Raw genomic sequence first — 22564 nt, 5'->3', positions numbered from 1 at the left:
TATTCGTTTTGAGAGAAAGAAAGAGAGAGAAAGAGAGAGCACAAGTGCGGATGGTGCACAGAGAGACAAAATCCCCCAGAGCCTAATGCTGGACAGCCCTAATGCTCACAAACCCTGAGTTCATGACCTGAGCCAAGAACAGGAGTTGGATGCTTAACTGACTGAGTCACCCAGGCACCCTCCTCTCTCTCTCTCTCTCTCTCTCTCTCTCTCTCACTCCCTCTCTCTCTCTTTTACTTAGGTATAGTTGATATACAAAGTTATATTAATTTCAGGTGTACAGCTTATTGATTTCAGGAGTTGATACATTATGCTATGTTTATAAGTATAGCTGGCATCTGTCCCGTTACATTGTTATTACAGTATCATTGTCTGTATTCCTTATGCTGTGCCTTTTTTGCTCCTGACATCCTCATTCTGTACCTGGAGGCCTGAATCTTCCTCTTCCCTTCATTGATTTTGCCCATCCCACCACTCCTCACTCCCCTCCCCTCGGACAATCATCAATTTTATAAGTTTCATTCCACTTTTGTGTTTGTTTATTCCTCTCTGAGATCCCATTTATGGTGGAATCATATGGAATTTGTTTTTCTCAGTCTAATTTATTTCACTTAGCATAATTACTCTAGTCCACCCATATAGTTAATTTTTTTAAAATATTTATTTACTTTTGAGGGGGAGAGAGATAGAGCGGGAGTAGAGGAGGGGGAGAGAGAGAGGGAGATATAGAATCCAAAACAGCCTCCGGGTTCTGAGCTGTCAGCACAGAGCCCCATGCGGGCTTGAACTCATGAAGTGTGAAATCAGGCTCAGAGCCTAAGTCAGAAGCTTGACCAACTGAGCCATCCAGGAACCCCATCCATATATTTAAATTTAGCATCTTTTTAATGCCTCTTGCTAAACATTTTTTTATCCAATTGGTCCATCTTTATATAAATTAATCTGAGAGAATGGAGTTACCCTAATTGGTTTTCAACACAATATTTAGCCATTAAGGGGTTAATAACAGTAAATGGACTTTTCCTGTGAAGGAGTTTTTCCCACTTAATAAAAGAGAATAGCAAGCAATGGCCATTATTTCTACAATACACTTCTCAAAAGTTTCTGAGGAAAGTAGGGGTAGCTTTGAGAGCCTAATTTCACATGAAGGCAATCTAATACATAATTTGCTTGCATTCTACAGGAAAGGAAACATAAAATCAGGTCTCAAGTGTCCTGTGGTGTCAGTGCTCTGGTGGAGAACTTTTCTTTCTTTCATTTCTCAATTTTATCATTTCCTTACCTGATCTAGTGAAAGGATCAGAGCCTGCAACATCTCTAAGGGTGTTTGGGTTTGATTTTTAAACTTTTTGGGGTATTTTGGGGAAAAGACCCAAAAAAAGTTAAAAATTAAATGAGAAGTATGCATTTTTTCTCTCAAGGTACTGTCATTTTGCATCCTTATCTAAGCAGATTCAAGGGAAGTAGTTAAAGGATTTTGTCTCTTTTTAGGCCTCATTTTTCCACATTGGAGAGGTGGATTTTTTAAAATTTTTTAATGTTTTTATTTATTTCTAAGAGAGAGAGAGAGAGAGACAGCATGAGCAGGGGAGGGTCAGAGAGAGAGGGAGACACAGAATCTGAAGCAGTCTCCAGGCTCTGAGCTGGCTGTGCAGAGCCTGATGCGGGGCTCAAACTCATGAACTGCGAGATCATGACCGGAGCCGAAGTCAGACTCTCAAAAGACTAAGCCACCCAGGCACCCCTGGAGAGGTGTTTTTATGTTTGTTTGTTTGTTTAAGTTTTCTCTTAGATGATTCAGGACGTAATGATCTTGGGAGCCATCATCAAACAGTTACTTTTGATCTATCTCTCAAATACCAGATAAAATACTGTATAACTTTTTATTTTACCAGTTAAAGACCACAGTAATTTAAAATAAAAATAAAACTAAGCATGGATTAGTTCCTACCCTTTTAATCCCTTCATGGAGAAGTTCCAATCTAGCTTAAATATATAAATAAAATAAAAAGAAAATAATAAATAATAAAGAGTATATATTTTTGTGATAATCAGTCCCTCTTTTTTTTCTTTTTTTGAATTTGTTTGATTTATTTTATTTTTAATTTATTTATTTAAATTCAAGTTAGTTAACAAAGCGTAGTATTGATTTCAGGCATAGAACCCAGTGATTCATCATTTACAGAATGTATCTTTTTTTTAAAGAGTGAGAAAGCTCTCAACATCAAGCTCCCAGGTATAATGCGTGATCACTCTTGAGATGTTGAAAGCTTTGAGGAAATGGAAACAATTCACCCTCCAATCAGAAGATACCTGAAGCCTCACGGTTTGCTCACCATAAAGTTTTCCATTCCCCTGTGAGTCTCTGAGTCTCTACCAAATGCAAGTGATGGTGGTGACTCCCTTGCTATAGGCATCTCTGAATGTCTGAATAAATAGCTTGTTTGTTCTCATTAGGAGTGGTCTTCTTATATTCTAACAGAAGGAGATGAAGGTAAGACACCAACGGCCTCGGCTATTTGCAAACTCCATCCTTGTCTTATAACCCACTCCACTGGTTTTGATATGTGTGGTGCTTCAAACTTTGCTAAGATTGCACCGAATTTTGATGGAAATGATACCATACACTTAGAGTTTTTAGAAATACAATCTTTGCCCATTACTAAAAATTCTGCATACGGGAAAATGTGAGGGGGGTATACACCAGATAAAAGCCAGGTGGCTATTCAATTCCTGAAAGGTTGGATTTGAGCATATATGAGCATAAGCCATGATCTATCCCTTATCCTTCATCACCTTCCCAAAAATTGTTTGGAACCCACAAGAAACGAGGCTCTAGAGTCTGAAGTAAATAAAACAATAATGTATCTTTGAAAAGAGATTCAATTATAATAAGACTAATGTTATTCATATAAACAGAGGTTGATAAACTTTCTTCTGTAAAGGGACATCTAGTACATCTTTTAGGCTTCCCGGGCCATATGGTCTATATGACAACTACTAAATTGTTGAAAGCTGTCTCCCTAAATATTACCAACACAATCTGTTGACAAGGCAAAGCTGTGTTTATTGCTTACCACTAGGAGAGAGAACACATCTGCAAAGCTTTGGCAGTATCTCAAATGGAGGGAGGTAAATTTATTGAGAACTGGAGATTTTGTTTGTGGTAGGTCTTTCAATGTGATACTTTGATTAGATTAAAATTGGGTAAGGATGATGTAATAATTCAGGATTGGGAAAAACAATAGGAAGATGACCTGAGGTGAATAAGTCCAAGAATCTTGAGGCTCAAACTCTTTGTTGATGCTTTCCATTAAAGACTTGGTGGGTGTTCCAGATTTTGTAATGAACAACCAAGCATTTGCGTAGGTATAGGAGTCCTAGAGAAGCAAAAGTATGCTAATAAAGACTGTGGAATAGCAGTGCATGTTACTGTAGGTAATGTCGCTTGCATTCTCCACATCCGGGCTGGGAGTGGGTAGAGAGATTTAGTTCTCAGAACTCTGATAGTACAGGCACTGCATTATCAAATGAGAGGAGCTATGTGCTAATCAAACTTTACATGCAGAAACTAAAATTTTAAACTTTTATTATTTTCAAGTCACAGAATTTTGTTCGTCCTTTGATTATCTGCCAACATTTAAAGGCACACATGCAAAAAAAAGTCTTAGTTTGCAAGGTCTACAAAACGCGACTGGATAAAGTTCAATAATTTGCTGAAAACTGATTTAGGGGGCTAACGGGAGGGTGGTGTATATATGGAGTAGAACATTAGAACAACATATTTTTAAGCTTAATTTTATTTTTAGAAATTTTGACATAAACTTCCTCTGATTTGGGGGAAGAAGAAGATGCTCATATTTTGATTGGGGAGCAGGGTGTGGAGGGAGTTGCATTTTTCCAAAGATTATATTTGCTTTGTAGAGTCCTCTCCAATCATTGTTAACATAGGGCCACTTAAAGATTATTGCTCATTTCGGTACTTTGCAGACCACTCACATAGTGCAAATTTGCATCAGTGTGTATAGGCTTCTGATTATGAATTCCTCAGGGAGATACTTATTTTACAAACCAGAATAAATACCGAGACCAGGTGCATCCCTACCATTTGAGTGGCTGGGATAAGAGCACAGTGTAGGTCTCTGGTATGCAGTCCGCTCTACTGTTCTAACTCATAGTTATATTCTGTACAAACAAGTCCCTGACACCATCATTGGAACAAAACAGTGCAACGTATATGTGTTAAGTTTCATAAGCAGCACCCCACCCACAGGCCTGTGGAATGGCCAGGCTCCCCTTGGACAAGTCTCAAGCGTAAGAGTACAAGTATTGATGGTATACTCTGCCTGATGAAAGGCTCTGAATACAGCATGATGGGTATTGGGCAGGGAATTCTAGAATCCTGATATCTAGAAGGTGAAGTGACATGGATTCTGGATAGCAAGTGCATCAAATAGCTGAAAGTGGAAGTCCCTATTTCCTGTTCAAACCCCCTTTGATAGTCATATTATAAAAGGTATAGAACCTGGGGGGCTTAGTGGGTTGAGGGTCTAACTCTTGGTTTTGGCTCAGATCATGACCTCACAGTTTGTGGTTTGAGCCTTGCATAGGGCTCTGTGCTGACAGTGTGGAGCCTGCTTGGGATTCTCTCTCCTCTCTCTCTCTCTCTCTCTGTCTCCCCCCACCTTCCTCCCTCCCTCTCTCTCTCAAAATAAATACACAAACTTAAAAAAAAACCTAAAAATAAATAAAACATATAGAACTATTCTTTTGTCAGATTCTTTATTTTCGTTTTCTCTTTTCCATCTGATTTTCAACTCTAGAGATGTTTTATTGGAGGTAAAGTAATAACAGTTCTAACTCAACATTTTCATCTTTGGCAGATTATTTTTAATGTTGATTATATTTCTAAATAATTAAATACAATAACTTATTTTCAAATCTTTCATGTCTGGTTTTGGTTTAATAATATTCATCTTCAGTGTCTTCATACCAGTCATGTCTTTCTACTAGCGGAAATTAGATTGTAGTATATTTTTTATAAGAGTGAAATTGGCTTTATTATCATTTCCAGTTTACATGGATTAATGTTTTATTTTATTTTTCTCATAAAGATTGAAACTCCAAGTTTGTCTAGTTGATGTAGCAAAGGTAATTATACAAAAAATATACGGCTCAGAAAAAAAATAGCTTTACAATAACTCCCAGTTAACATATTTTTATGTCTCTACTTCACAGCAAGGAACTCTTTTCATTTTAGAGTTTGTGGTGGCTCTTTGAAAGTATGTGAATTTCACTGGAATAAAGAATTCATTCCCGTGCATATTGAAAAATATAGACAATCTTTATTAAACAGCTGGAAATATACAGCTATATGTAGATATAACAACTGTTTGCAGGCACCCTATATTCTGAAAGCATACATATATTTAAAAACTGAATAAAAGGCAAACAAACTTGAAGCTGAAGTGCACATATATAGAATTTTTATTTTAGAAATCCATTTTAAATTATGTATATAAAATTTAAAATGAAATACTGTAAACTTTTAGGTGGACATATTTTAAATATAGCAAGTGATTGAGGCATCATTTACCTCCATATTTAAATAAAAGACATACAGGAGCAAAAAAAAAATAGGAAGACTTCTAAGTTTTAGAAATACTTACACTCTCCCATTATTCTATATTGTTATGTTATTGGAAAAATTAATAACTAAGAGACTGTGAGAATATTCTATGCAGCATCCTTTATTTATCTAGTATGGAATTGACTATGTATGGCTTGCAATTTGTGGATTTCCATAAATAATTGTGGTTCATCATTTAACAATATTTGAATCTTTTCCTGAAATCTATTTGATGTGGATCTAGTAATACAGTAATGTATGAGTCTGATTTGCTCAATCAATAACTACATAGTTATAAACTTTTCCTATTTTTACAACCATCAACAATGCCATTTTGGTCTTCCCATTTTGTCCCCATTTCTGGCTCTCTGCTTTGTTCTTTAGGTTCCAATAATACAAAACTTTGCACATTCTGCTTGGTTTCTTGTCAATAGACCATTACTCTCACCCTCTCCTTTGCTTGTAGTATTTCCTCTCCATCCTACTAACTCCTTGGTATATGTCATTTGTCTCTGCTACCAAGTTACTTGGTGCATATTTTTTTAAAAATAATGTTTTTTTTTTAATATTTATTTCTGAGAGAGAGAGAGAGCAGGAGAGAATCAGAAAGAGAGGGAGCACAGAATCTGAAACAGGCTCCAGGCTCTGAGCTGTCACCACAAAGCCCATCGCGGGGCTCGAACCCACGAACAGTGAGATCATGACCTGAGCGGACGTCCGATTCTCAACCCTCTGAGCCATCTAGGCGCCCCAATTTGGTGCATATTTCAATTGTGCCACTAGTTGATCTTTAGTTTTGTATCGTTATGGTTGGAAATTTTCAGTCTTTTTACATCTGTAATATTTGTTATGTCTCTTTTTATGTGATTTAACCAGGGGATTCTTCTGTATGTCCTTGTATTCTATCGTTCTTGGATGGAATGTTTTATATATATATCTTTTAGAGCCATGTATTCTGAAGTATGCTTCAAGAAAAAAACGTGCTTATTGGAAAAAAGGTATTATCACTATATTGTAGACTTAAAACTACTATAATACTGTATGTTAACTCTACTATGATTAAAATATAAAAATCAATAAAAATAATTTAAAATGATAAATTAAAAAAATAAAATAAAATAAGCTACTAATGATGGAGAGATGCAATTTATTTTAATGATATTTGGATGCGGATGGAGGGAAAATGGCCAAGTTAATTTTAGTGTTACCCAGAATTGTGACTATGATAACAGAAATGTCAATTTCAGTCCCCAATCCCCCAAGCTCCTGAGTGTGGCAGCCAAATCACCAGCTCCCAGAGAACAAGACAAGTGTAGATGAGAAAATTTAGAATAACAACAAAAATTCAGAGATAAGGTACTAGGAGAGCATTAAAGGGTTCTACTTGGGGCTTATTTTATTTATTTGGGAAATCATATAGAGACTTTCTTACCATTATTTACCAGTATAGTGTAATTTGAATAATAAAAATGAATATAATATTTATTATAATAAATTACATGTATATATTCATACATGTATAATCAAATATATTATGTATAATATAAATATTTATAAATATAAATACACTATATTTTATATAGTACACATATATAAATAAATGTACTCAGTTATAAATAAAATTTCATTAAGTGAGTCATACATCCTCTGGAAAAAAATAGATAAAATGTCTCAGTAAACTACTTCTTTATCAATTAAAATACTCTCCTTCCTATAAGCTCAACTTATATGATATTCTCTTCTCTCTTTATAAAGTATTCTTCAAGTTCTTCAGCTATTAGGAATTCATTGTGACTCTTATACTTCTGATATATTTTGCGCCTTTATAAACATAATCCATTTACTTTTTTTTAAGTCTATGTCCTCTCCCACTGCTTTGGGGTTTTTTTTATAACAGTAATACAGGAATATCAAAAATACAAATATAAGATGTCCTACATATGAAGAAAAAAAATAATCTATACAGCCATCTAGGTTGTTCTACATAATTAAGGACCTTAGAAAGATAAAGAATTTGTAGCTACAACTTTTTTAAAAATCTCATAATTCTTTAAGACTCTGGACTGGTTGTATTTTCTACATGTTTGATTAGAAAAGGAAGCCTAGGGAACAAGTAACACAAAATACACATTTAAAAGGGTACCTGAGTGGCTCAATCAGTTAAGCATCCTACTCTTGATCTAGGCTTAGGTCATGATCTCAAGGTTCATGAGTTTGAGCCCTGCATCAAGCTCTGCGCTAACAGCATGGAGCCTGCTTGGGATTCTGTCTCCTTCTCTCTCTGCCTTTCCCCACCCCCACTAGCACTTTCTCTCTCTCTCAAAATAAATACATAAACTTAAAAAAGACATATTTCAATAAATTTGTCTCCTGCATTTTTCTTTACAATAGTGGATGGAAATGGAAATACAGTGATTAAAAATGGAGTTGGAAGAAAAATAGAGTATGAAAAACTCCCTCATTTTTTTTTTTTAAGTTCAGATTTAACTACATCAAATACTCACTCTCTATGAAAGGAATAAGTATAATATTGTTAGCCAAAAGTCATTCCCAAGTAATAAGGTGGTTGTTTTCAAAGATCCAATAAATGATGTAACTGAAGTTAAAATACATTTAAGAGATTAGAAGTAATAAGTGAGTATAATGCTTGGTTTACTTGTTAAGCTTACAGTTTATTTAGCTGATATGTCCCATTGTTCACTGAAAATATCACGGGAAAATGGTAAACCAAGAAAAATTTACTGAACATTGTATGCTAAATTGTGTTTTTTCCTCACCTCCCACCCCCTCAAAAAATCATAGTTGGAAGTCTAACCTCTAATATATCCGTATTGGTAGATAGTGCCTTTAGGGGGTAATTAAAGTTAAATGGGTTCATAAAGCCGGGGCTCTAATTCAATAGGAAGATGTCCTTGTGAGAAGAGAAGGGGACATCCAGAGTGAGAGCATAAGAGTGAGAAGAAAAGCCATGTGAAGACATAGGGAGAAGGTTGCCATCTGCAAGTCAGAGAGAGAGAGTTCTGCTGAGAAACCAACCATGCTACCTCCTTGATCTTGAACTTCCAGCCTCCAGAATTGTGAACAAATATATTTCTGCTGTTTAAATCCCCAGGTCTGTGTTGTTATATGTAAGTGATGATTACTAGTGTCTACTCCTGAAATAAATATTACACTATATGTTAGCTAACTGGAATTTAAATAAAAACTTGAAACAAAAAATATAAAAATAAAAATAAATCTCCCAGTCTGTGGTATTTTGTTATGGGAACCTGAGCAGACTAATACACAAACTATTATTTTTTCTTTGATTTGTACATTTTGCTCCTTGGTGAAATAGGTGGTAGTTTCAAAGGCTCCTTTTCTAGATTGTTCACTTTCATCTGCCTTCATATTAAGCTTCCAATTTATGCAGCTCTACATTTAAAATACCCTTTACTTGTACAAAATATATTATAACTAAGTTTTGTGTATATCAGTTAAAAGTAGCAATTTTGGAGGTGCCTGGGTGGCTCAGTCTAACTTTGGCTCAGGTCATGATGTCCTGGTTCTTGAGTTTGAGCCTTGTATCAGGCTCTGTGCTGGTTCTCTCTCTCTCTCTGTCTCTCTCTCTCTCTCTCCCTCTCTCTCCCCTGGCAAAAATAACTAAACTTTAAAAAAGTAATGGTTTTTTCCTAGGTCTTGTAAACAATAATGGATTTCTTTAAGAGAAATATAAGTTTATTTATTTCTGAGAGATAGAAACACACAAAGTGTGAACAAGGGAGAGGCAGAAAGAGAGGTAAACACAAATTCTGAAGCAGGCTTCAGGCTCTGAGCTCTCAGCACAGAGCCAGATGCTGCACTTGAACCTATGAACCATGAGGTCATGACCTGAGGCGAAGTCAGACACTCAAACGACTGAGCGACCCAAGCTCCCCCAAGATTCTAAAAGTAATTGCTTTTTCTTTAATATCACTCTATTCAATAAATATGTATGTAAACGGAATAGATAAAATTTTTTACAAAGACTTTAAGGAATTTTAAAAGGCCACAGTGTGTAATGTTTTATTTTTAATTACTTAAACATTAGATAACATGTTTAAATTATCTGGGTAAGAGTGCTTGCCTTTACGAAATGGAGGAAATCAATTTGACTTCACTCAAAAACAAATTTCTCTACAGTGGTTGCACGTCAGAAAAAAAAAATTTGGTCTTTTTGCAGATATTAAATTTTCCTTTTTACAAGGATAGAAAAGCGATTAATTCAGGTCATTTTACCAATGATTTTCCATATGCTTCTTCCTTTCATTGACAATAACTAATTTAATAAGGTATGTTTCAGTGTGATATTGAGAACCAGACATGCTGAATTCTAAGTCATATAACTGCTAGCAGGACTCCTTTTTAATAGTACTTCTTTAACATAAGGTCATATGCTTCTGCTCTTATGTCAAACTGCTTTATTCTCTAGAGCGTTGCAATGAAATGAGTCTTTCTCTTTTCAGTTCATTGGGTTCTGAATCAAAGCCAGTGAATTAATCCTGTAGTTTCGGGAATCTATAGCCAAAGAAGTTCCTAGAAAACATTTTGTGTTACTGAAGACAGCGATAACTGTAAAATTTCCTCCAGAATATCCAAGGAAAACTTCTCCCAAGAGTGTGGTTTTTTTTCTTAGAGACCACATGTCAGCTATATTCTCTCAAAAATTTAGCACATTATTCACTCTTTAGTATAACTGGACATCTTATTATCAATGATCCTTTAAGAAAAGTAATAGAAGCAACTTGCACATAGAGCAATACTATTCTGCTCAAATAAAAGACCTTAAAAAGTTATAAATTGGTGTGAGATTTGAGTTCTAGTATTTGAAATGGTTTCACATTTTAAATTTATAGAGTTTGATTGTAAATTGTACTCAGCAAGCATAAATCAAACTATAACTTGCAAAAAAAGGCTTTTTGATTTTAATATCGACAATATAAGTAAAATTTTTAAATTACAAAAAACACAAAAAGCTGTAGATCAGAGTTAGATATTTGTGAGAGGGATATTTACCAAAATTTAATTTGCAAATTAACCTTGTGATATAGTACTCTTGCAGAGATCCAATCCTCTCTAATTCTCTCTGCATTATAAGGAGAATATGTGAGGAATGTAGATCTGAATTAGCTGAATTTATTAATTTGGACACTGTTCTGAAGAGGTGATAAGCTCTACATTTCACCACCTGGATGGGTGTGAAAACTCCCCAGTGAATATGATCTCACTTTTCCTTTTCTTTGTCCCATTGTTGCTCCATCTGTCAAAAATAGCAGTCTAGCTACTATACATCCTTTCAGAATTCAGCTACGCAATTGCTTATTTTAAATAGTCTTCTGTAGTTCATTTTTCTTGTTGTTTCCCTTTATCTTAGGAGACATATCTGGGAAAATGTTATGGCTGATGTCAGTGAAATTACTGCCTATGTTCCTTTCTGGGATATTTATGGTTTCAGATCTTTAATCCATTTGGAGTTTATTTTGTGTATGATGTTAGAAAGTGGTTCAGTTTCATTTTTGAACATGTGGTTGTCCAGTTTTTCCAGTATCATTTATTGAAGAGATTGTATTCCCCGCATTATATATTATTGCTTCCTTTGTCAGAGATTAATTGACCATATAATTGTGGATTTATATATGGAGTCTCTATTCTGCTCTATTGATCTATGTTTACTTTTTGTGTCAATCACATACTGTTTTGATTACTACAAATCTGTAGTATATCTTGAAATAAACTAATGGGACTACATTTAAAAAAAGCTTTTGCAGAGCAAAGGAAATAACAAAACAAAAAGACAACCTACTAAATGGGAGGAGATATTTGCAAATGAAATATCAAATAAAACATTTAATAACCAAACTATAAAAAAATTATGAAACCCAATCCCAAAATAATCAGATTAAAAAGTAGGCAAATGACCAACAGACATTTTTCCAAAGAAGATATTAAGATGGCCGACAGACACCTGAAAGATACTCAACATCACGGACTACCAGGGAAAAGGAAATCAAACCCACAATGAGATATCACTTTATACCAGTTAGAATAAGTATAATCAAAATGACAAGAAATAATAGGTTTAGATGAGGATGTAGAGAAAAAGGAATCTTTGTATACTGTTGGTAAGAATGTAAACTGGTGCAGCCAATGTGGAAAAGAGTATGAAGATTCTCAAAAAAAATAAAAATAGAAATACCATATGATCCGATAATTCAACTACTGGGTATTTACACAAAGAAAATGAAAACACTAGTTAGAAAAGTTATATGTTACTTGACGTTTATTGCAGCATTATTTATAATAGCCAAGATATGGAAACAACCTACATGTCATTAATAGACAAATGTATAAAAATGACAGATGATATGGACCATGTATATAGATACAGGTATAGATATAGATATAGATGATACACCAATAGATATAGATAGATAATAGGATTCCATTTGAGGCAACATGGATAGACCTAGAGGGTAATATGCTATGTAAAATAAGTCAGACTGAAAAAGACAAACAGCATATGATTCCACTCATAAGTGGAAAAGAAAGAAAGAAAGAAAGAAAGAAAGAAAGAAAGAAAGAAAGAGCAGAATCAGACGTATAAATACAGAGAACAAACTGATGGTTGCCAAAGGGGATGGTTGCCAGAAGGTTGGATACAAGGAGAGAAAGGAAGAGGGAGATCCGGGGTTCTAGTTAGGGGATGAATAAGTCACAGAATAAAAGACACAGCATAAGTATACGTCAATGATACTGTAATTGCAATGTACTGGGATAGTAGCTACAGGGATGCTGAACATAGCATAATGTATAAACTTGTCAAATCACTAAGCTATACACCTAAAACTAATGTAGTATTGTGTGTCAACTTGCACAAATTAAATACATAAATAAATAAATACATTTACTTCACCAAAAATAAATAAATCCATAAATAATTGTTGAGTCTCTGACTTCCTCCACCTAATTTTTATATCCCTGTAGCAATTCTACTCACTCATCATTTGCTTCTTCATAGGCAAATTTACAACAAACTTACCTATATGTTTTCAATGACACCTCAACTCATTCCTATCATTCTTATCTAATGTCTCTCCTCCAAGTTTGTATGAGCATTTTTCTTCTACGACTGGCAATGATATATTTTACCAATTTACTTATTTTTATTTTTTTATGGTTTATTTATTTTTGAGACAGAGCATGAGTGGGGGAGGGGCAGAGAGAGAGGGAGACACAGAATCCGAAACAGGCTCCAGGCTCTGAGCTGTCAGCACAGAGCCTGATGTGGGGCTTGAACCCATGAACCATGAGATCTGACCTGAGCCAGAGTCGGATGCTTAACGGACTGAGCCACACAGGCACCCTTATTTTATGAATTTCAGATAATGCACTTTGGTAATAAACTTTCTAGAACTCATGGGAGCATATGACATAGTCAATGCTTCTCACCATCTTGAAATACTTTTATCTGGCAGTTTATGGGACACTGAATATTCCAGACTTTCCCTCCTGACAGACTGAGCTTTTTTGTTGTTGATGAATTTACTCAGGGGGAGTTTTCACTTCTCTCTCTCATCCTCCCCTTTGCTGATCTAATCTATCTCCTTTAAATAGAATCAAATATTAACTCATAAATTTATATCTCACATGCAATTTCTCTGCTAGGCCACAGACATTTATATCTAACCATTCTTTTCACAGTTCTAGTCTTAAACTCTTCCACTCAATTCTCCAGAAAGTAAGAAGCCCAATTGTGTATAAACTATTCATCACATCTTCCTTGCGCAGGGGCCATGCTAATCTTCTCTGTATCGTTCCAATTTTAGTATATGTGCTGCCGAAGCGAGCACTATTCATCACATCTTATAACTCCAGTCCTGTAAAACCTTCTAGACTTTTCCCTACAACCCTAATAAAACCAATTTTGAAGATGGCTTTTGTAACTCTGCTCTTGTGTTTGGTTGCCTCTGAATTCACTCGTGACCAACATCTCCTGTCTTTCATGAAGTCTATCCATACCACTTTCTTTTTAATTCTTGGAAGATGACCAGTTCTTTTCAATGTCAGATTTTTCTTACGTGCTGTCCCCTCTGCTTTAAATGTCTTCCTACATTTTTCTTATAGTGTAAAAGCCCGTTTTTATGTTCTTCCTCATCTCTCTTAAGCAGAACTTTATCCTCACAATCTGTTCATTGCCTTTATATTACACATCACAATTTTAACTGCATGAATTGTATTTATATATTCAGATGTTAATTCCTGGTTCCCCACAAAGCCATAATGTACATTTTAAGAAAGCAAGCACTGTATCTTTGTTCCCAACTGCTCTCCTCAGTGCCTGATATATAATGGGCACACAATTAATCTTAGTCTGATGGGTGAAAGATAAGGGAGAAATCATCAAAGATTGTTGAAATGGAAAGATATACAAATTTCTTTTACTGGACAACGAGATAGAACTGTGATACTTCATTTCTTTAAGAAGACTTCAACTAATGTCACCACTATAAGATACCTTAAAGAGGGGTTAGATAGTTAAGGGAAGGATAAGCACTATCATATTTCAGTTACTGATTTATTCGCAAGTATGTATAAAGCATTTACACTGATGTACTGGAGATAAAAGTATAAATAGGGCAAAGATCCTGCCCTTAATTTAATATAAAACACACTAAAGTAAGTACTTATTTAAATAGTGCATTATAGGGCCACCTGTGTGGCTCAGTCAGTTAAGTGTTTACCTCATGAGTTCTACCCAAGTCATGATCCCAAGGTCATGGGAGAGAAACTCGCATCAGACTGTGCTGGGCACAGAGACTACTTAAGATTCTCTCTCTTTTTCTCTCTTTCTCTACCAATCCCCCACTCATGTTCTGTCTTCTTGTCTTTGAACTTAGAAAGGATAATAAACAAACAAACAAATAAATAGTGCATAATAAATAAAAAGGCTCAGAAACACGATAAGTCATGATAGATGGTGAGATCATTGAATAATTTTGTTTTGGTTTGGTAAAATACAGGCTTTGTATGTATATGACTGGTATATGCACTCACATGTGCATGTGTGTGTGTGTTTGTGTGTGTGTGTGTGTGTGTGTGTATACTAAAGCAGTGGGTGGTGGTGACTGAAAGTATTTCCTGGTGATACTGAAAGGTTTGTAAGCCATCTTAAAATCCTTGGCCTTTGTTCCATAGATTAACACGTAAGGCATACGCGTGTTTTAAACTTGTTCAGCTGAAGGTAGTTTAATCATTAAAAACAAGCAAGTAAACAAAAAAAATATTATTCATAGTTTTTCATATATAGACAAACCTCCAGAAAGAGAATTAGCTTAAAAGTAAGGGCATTACCCAGATATAAATGCTCCCACATAGTATAATAAGATGCATCCACTAACATACCTGGAATTCACCCAAAAGCAGAGACTGAATCAAACGATAGTAGACTAGTTTATTAGGAAAGCTATTTTCTGTAGTATGAATGAAAGGCAAAAGCACTAAAACACTGTATAGAGGAATTATTAAGTTGGCTACCTTCAGGTGTCCAGTGCTCAATCTCACAGAAAAGACAGAAAAAGAAGTATTATGCATCTCAAAACTATTTTTGTCCCAGGGGCAATAAGGGGAAGATTTTATCCATCGACTTCTGTCCCCACATGGGTCAAGGGTGGTTCCTCAAGTGTCAACATTTCTGCACTTGCTGGGGGTACAAGCTAGGATATTAAGATTCCTGCAGATGTTCTATATGGAAGCATCAAGGGAATACTCCAGGACAGGAGATAAAATGTTGGGTGCACTCCTCAGAGAAAGGAAGGTCAAGTGTCGGCTTCATGCAACTGCTCAAAACTGCTGAGAACTGGTTGCTGGAAGAGTAGCTATAAAGTGATCTCCTGTGCTCCCACATACCACACTCCATCTTAAAGGTAATTTTTAAAGGCCTCTTTATTTCCATACTGGCTGAATGTCTGGTAGAAATTACACAGCTATGACAACTCAATGACAAAATCTTTTACTTTTCCATCCATTGCTGACACAGCCTCACATACACACACACATTCTGTCTTGTAGGCAAGCTCTGTCATATCAATTTGGATACAGATTGCAATTTGCTGGCAAGGTGAAATGCATGCCGTCTTTCCCAGCTCAGGACTAACCTTGGCCTCACTGAGGGGTTTGGCTGCAAAATACTGGTGTCCCTGAAGCGTGTTTGCGGCATTGACTTGACCTCAACAGAGGGTCTTTCTGCCAAGACATGAGCAATTCTGTTTTTCCCCTCTTTCCTTGTGTGGAATTTTTATTTTAATCTCTTTGCAAGAATCATCAACATGTCTGCCAGTCAGTGTTTAAGAAAATGTTTGTCAAGATCTTTAAAGTTATTACATTTTTTTCTTTTTCATTTGGAAGGAAAAGGACAATTTTTTGGAATATGAAAAAGAGAAAGGATTCATGTGGAAGGGTAATTCCTGTGAGAGCTGATGAGACTAATCTTCCTTGAATGCTCATGACTCCTTACAACAAGGACTGAAACCGTTCTCTTTTCAAACGGATTATTTTTTTAAATAGCCTATTCAGTTGGATGGCAATTTAGATGCTTGTAACTTTCTTGATTTCCAAGCTTACAGTGAACCCAATTTATCCTTTGAAACGTTACTTCCCCATTGCATGTTGGAGACAGAGAAAGAGAGAGAGAAAAACACTGTAACATCAAAGATTTGGTAGAAGTAAACTAAATTTATCTCCATTGTTTACAAATTGAATATAAAATTGAACAGTGGTAAAGGTAAAGTAAGTTTATCTCCATGGTTTACGGATTGAACATGAAACTGAATATAAAATTGATTATGCATTTTTATTTCCAGTATCAATGGCAGAATATATAGATATGTGATGTTCTTACAACTACAGAAAACACTATAGCAGTAGTGAAAAAAATTTCTTTGGACTGCTATCTAGAAAGCACATTAAATCAGAGGACAGCTGCTGGAATATATCTTCCTGTAAGACTATCTCACTTGTTAAAGAAATTCATAAAATTGGTTACATCTAATGTACCAAATGCAACACTGCTCATGTTACTTGAGAAATTGTGCAAATTAAAAAAAAAAAAAAACAGCAAGTACATTTTACACTTGACTGCCATTCAACTATTGCCAAACCATCAGTTGTGCGTTATTTATATCTTCTAATGCAATAGATTGAATGCGATGCAATTCCAGGTATTTCTGGAACTCATGCCATATTCAGTGTAACACACTATTTTTCCCCTCCTTTTTTCTATTTTTCAGAAAGGATCAAAAGCACAACAAGTGGATTCAAAGAAGCGCTTTTTGAACGTCTCACCTTAAAACCTTGTTCCTCCCATAGTGGCTAACCTCCGATTTCACTTCACTGCCATGGTAGCAAAAATTGAGTCTTTTTATATTCTTCAAAGGAATTCTAACAGCCCTCTTTTTGACTTTGATTCTTTGTGTTTTTACTTAGTTTTAGAGTTAAGAAAGAACAGAAATCCTCTCATATTCTGCAGAAAGTGCATACTAAAGATGATCAGTAAATTTAATAGGTTTAATGCTATATTTTGATAAGTAAAAGAAATGACATTTTTAGTAGAAATATTTAATCATTTTATGCACAACTTTGAAAAAATGTCTTATATTTTCATGAGAATCCATCCATAACTCTTTTGAAAATTGAATCTTGAGTTGACTAAGTGAAAGAACATTCCTCTAAATTGCGGGTTTATACAACCACCACCACGAATTACACAAATGAGCTACATCCGGGCAAGTGACTGACTTTGCCTCCTCTAGGCCATCCTGTCTGCTCTTTGTTTTCTTTAGAGGTAAGTAGACATAACACCAACCCATACTAGTTCACTGTCACTGTAAAGACATAACCTGTGTATAAAAATCCCTGAATATAGTGACCACATGGCCATTGTTTGCTATGGTTTGGTCAACTCAACTTAATCAAATATTTAGGAGCCAAAATAAATATTGTTTTAGATATGAGTTATCCATTCTTTTACAAGTATAGGGGCTGGTTAATTTTTTCATCTTTTAATCTTGCATTTTCAAGTGTTCAGCATTGTATACACAATACAAATTTCTTTGAGCATGTTATTTAAACTCTTTGAATCTGTCCCTTCGTTTGTAAAAGTTGGACGAGGAGGGTATGTGTCTGGCAGTACTTTCACAGGCTAGTCTGAGTTTGGTGAGTGAGTATATTTACTATCCTTGGTATATATCTTGCTATTTAGTAAACAATCAATAATTGAAAGCTAGTACCCATGCTTAGTTCCACTCATTGTTTCGCTTGTTTATTCATCATTATAAGGTGCTGTTGTTTTTGATTTAAAGGATGTTGCCTTTCTGCCAATCTCACATTTTCAAAATCTATGTATAATTTTTTGAAATACTTGTAATTTGAGAGGAAAAATCATGCACATTTTCACTGTGGGTATATGATAGCAGTGTTTAAATGAGGTGTTTGTTGCCTGCTAGTGGGAATCATATCTACCACTCTTCTCTTCTGCTTTCTACATCACTCACTTTGTAGAACTTCTCTTTTCATGTTTTTACTTGTTTTCTCTGCTCACTGTTTGGAGTTTTTCCATTTCAGTTAACCAGGCAGTTGTTCATAAAATCAGCACCTGATTTCTTCTGCTTATTTTTAACTGACAACACCTATTTTGATGTGTCATTTTTAGGTCAATGGAGACCTGCATTCTGGGTTTCAAGTTCTAAAGATTCTATTGGAAATTATAACATTAAGAATAGTTTTAATTTTTAAATATTTTTAATGTTTATGTATTTAAGTATGTATGTCTGTAGTTATTTATTTAGAGAGAGAGAGGGGCAGAGAGTGAGGAGAGAGAGAATCCCAAGCAGGCTCTGCACTGTCAGCCCAGATTCTGATGTGGGGCTCAGACTCACAAACTGTGAGATCATGACCTGAGCCGAGATCAAAAGTCAGACTCTTACCTGACTGAGCTATCCAGGCACCCCAAGAATAGTTTTGATTGAAATGTTTATAGATACTTCTGCCGGAAGTCACTTACGTTTGTGTTTATCACATAAGAGTCTCCGTGTTTGGCAACCAATTTAGAATTCCACAGCTTCAAATAGTCAAAGTTTTTAAGTACTGCCATATATTTTGTTTTCTTTAAGAATTCAAAAACTAACACTTTTTAAAAAAAATATTAAACATTTATTTATTTTTGAGAGAGAGAAACAGAGCAGGGGAGTGGCAGAGAGAAAGGGAAGAGAGGATCCCAAGCAGGCTTCGTGCTGTGAGCACAGAGCCTGATGGAGGGCTCAAACTCACAAACTGAGATATGACCTGACCCAAAATCAAGAATTTGCTGCTTAACTGGCTGAGCCACTCAGCTGCCCCCAAAAGCTAATACTTTTAATGTAGCCCAAATGTTTTGAGTAGGATTGCTATTTCAATATGTTTGGGGACTGGAAACCAAAATAATTGTTGTTGTTGTTGTTTTTCACCTTCAGAAGAGAATTTGAGGCAGTGTGAAAACACAGCTTTATAACATGGGCAAGGATGAAGAGTTCTGTGAGAACTTATTGAAATTAAATTATATCTCGGAGGCAAGGTTTTACTCAGAGGCAGCAATGGTCTATGACCTGAGCATTAATTCTGACTCTGTTATTGATGTTGTTTCACAATGGTGACATGGATAAGCATCATCTCCTTCTTTGTTTATCATCAAATTTCATGAGATAATATATAGAAAATCATGCATAAAATCAATTAAGAGAATAAATTTGTTGTTCAATATTTGAAAATTTTCAGGGGCAAATATATAAGAGTAGGATAACTTTTAAGTCACTTCATCAATTAATTTTATGTGATAAACTCTGATTTTTAATTTCCTGTTAATAGCTTGCTATGCTTGCCAAGGAATGTTAAGTTGCTTCTTATTAGTTTGTATTTCATAGATATCTTCATCTTTTACAATTTGAATGTTTTCAAACCTATGCTAAAAATCAAGCAAATTCTTAATGTCCAAACCAAAATTCATTGCCTTGATGAATGCATTTGATGGACTTTTAGCCCTCAGTAAATTTGAATACCAATTTGATAGACGTGTTTATAAGATCTTTAGGAAGATTCTCAAAATCCTGAAATTTCATATTTGAAAATCTTATTAAATTTAACACATAGAAAAACCTTTTACACATGGAATAATTAAAACATGCTAAGAAAATGTTTTATCATTCTAGGGCTGTAAAGTTGAACTAAATAATTTCCTTGCTGCAATATAATTATGCTTTGACTGCAGAGAATGAGAGGTACTAAAAAAGGCATCATCGAAAGCAGAATGAAATAAAAATTGTTGTTGATATTGTTACATAAACATAGCAAGAATAAAGACAAAAAGGTTTAGTTATTTTGGCAAAGAAAATGACACTTACGTTGGCCTGAAAGAGTGAGTAAGACATCAAGAACACAACTACAACAACAAAATAAAGAAGGAAACAGCATAGGACAGGTGAAGATAGGTAGCATAGGACAGGTTGTGTCAAGGGCTTGCTAAGTCAGACAGCATAATAGCTATTCCTACATATTCAACCAGAATGGCACTAAAAGTTTAGATTTATCTTGCAGACTATACCAAAAAAAAAAAAAAAATCAATACTTCTTGTGTGGAAACGTGATATTGTTGGTATTATACTTTCTCAAATCAAATGGAGGAAGAATGAACCGAAAAGATAGGTATGAGGAGGAACGGAGAAAGAGAAAACAGTGCACACACTGTTTACCAACCAATCATGAGTTCTTTAGCAATATAATTAATTATAAGCTTGGAAGAAGGATGGCTGCTATTAATAGCAATCAGGCTGCATAATGCAGAAGGTGGTTTTATGATTCCTTTTTTTCTTATTTGGGTTTTCTTTACAGGTAACTTGCACTTGACAGTGTTGAAGATATTTGATTCATACATATCATCTCAATGGGTTCACCTACAATTACAAACCTTAGAACCATGTACTCCATCCTTAGGCTTTTTCACTTGGTGTCTTGTATTTGTGCCCATCTGCTTCCGTGGCATACTGCCTACTAAGGATCGGAGGGACCCTTGGCAGCAGTGGCAGCAGCCTGAGGTGCCAGGTAATACTGAGTTTAAGAAAGGCGCCTTGCAGAATTTCCCTTATGACATCTGTGAAATTGAAAGAGTACAGGAAGTCTCTTTTCTGACAGACTTGCCACACTGGCTCCACATGTCTCTGTACATTTAGTGACACCTGTTCATGATGGTGTGCCAGAAGATTAAAAAATACTAAAATAAAAGAGTTAACTTTTCTCAATTTATGGTCATGTCAACATAGCCAGGTTTCAGATCAGTACTAGAGTCATTTGGTGAATAAACGAGTTCATACAGATTATACAATTTCTATATTTTATATATATAAGATATATATATATCATACATATATATATATGCATGTATATCATGTGTAGCTCAAAAATTTTCTCCCGTATATCATATCTTATATGTATTTGTGCACTAACCCATAGCAAAAGACATAAGCTAAAAGAAAAAAAATCTGAGATATAAATATAGTCTCAATTTCTAGAAGATAATCTGAAAGTAATTAAGGAGAATGAATTAGACGTTAATTATGGAAAGCAAGTATACTAGGTAAGTCCTGATACAGAATTTTGGGGTTTTATTCTTTGTTTTGAGAGAGAGAGGGAGAAAAAGAGAGAGAGAGAACACACATGCACACGTGTGTCCACCTGCAAATGTGCACAAGGGAGACTCAGAAGGAAAGGGAGAAAATCTTATGCAGGCTCTGTGCTGAGGGGGCTGGATCATACAATCAGGAGATCATGAGCTGGACTAAAATCGAGTCAGATGCTTAATTGACAGAGACACCCAGGTGCATTTGGGGTAAATATTCTTAATAGAAGAGGAATAATAGCTGTTCCCATGGAAAGAAAATCACACACACACACACACACACACACACACTACAATATCCTTCAAGATTTGTCATATATTCAGATTTCGAAGAATATCGCTAATAAAATCAAACAAATAAGTTTTATTATACTCATTATAGCAAACAACATGAGAACAATTTACTTTAATACTTTTAATAGTTTAATGAAAGCATTTTTTAATATTTCTAGTTTTAAATCTGATCCTATGAATGAGGAAATTGAGGTGCAGAGAGGTAAACAGATGTTAGAAGAGAAACAGCAGCTTATTTCTCCCTTCCTCTTAAATATGCATCTCTTTACTTTTTAAACATTTTTTTTCCTTTCGACTTGATATCCTGTCATTGGTGGATAATGGGATGTTCATGTATAAATAAGTTTTCTTGTACAATCTTCATCAAACTTCTGTCTTGAAACTCAATCTTCATCAATTACCTATATATAATTTCTGCTTAACTGTGTTAACTAGGAGATCATAAACTCACAACATTTAAAAATTATTTTGAGTATCAGAGAAATGTAACATTTAATCATTATTTTAGAGAATAAACAGAGCATATCAAACATTTCAGACACATCAAAATTACACAGTTGTTTTAAAATATGTTAGCTGGTCAACTATGTTGAAGTATATGCTTAATCATGGGTCAGAGTCATTTTTTTGTACTTATGTATATGTTAATAATATGGACTTAATTTTGGATCCATTGTATTTTTATTTGCTTCAAAATATTGAAACAATTATTTGTTTTAATATTTTCTATACTTTGAATTTAAATCTGATTTATATTATATTACTTCATGAATTATCTCAAAAAATTTATTCTGGAAAAACATTTTCTCACTGAAAATTATATACACATATTAGGAAGTTTAAACTAAAACACCTTTTACTGTTACGGTATTCTTTAGCTGCATGTTCTATTATATCAAGATTATGAACAATTATGTAAATAA

At 34.8% G+C, this 22564-nt stretch overlaps 1 non-coding gene across 1 annotated transcript; it reads right to left on the bottom strand.

Annotated features, from left to right (window-relative positions):
• Positions 1–13394: 13394 nt before the first annotated feature.
• LOC120245501 lies at positions 13395–13497 on the bottom strand. Its single transcript, XR_005531805.1, has one exon. It is a non-coding gene; the product is annotated as a U6 spliceosomal RNA (small nuclear RNA).
• Between the last annotated feature and the right edge of the window lie 9067 nt (positions 13498–22564).

This window comes from Hyaena hyaena, unplaced genomic scaffold (assembly GCF_003009895.1).
Source record: "Hyaena hyaena isolate Hyena2069 unplaced genomic scaffold, ASM300989v1 scaffold_424, whole genome shotgun sequence".
Lineage (NCBI taxonomy): Eukaryota > Metazoa > Chordata > Mammalia > Carnivora > Hyaenidae > Hyaena > Hyaena hyaena.
The sequence above is the reverse complement of the archived record's forward strand: the minus strand, read 5'-3'. Positions and strand labels throughout refer to the sequence as shown.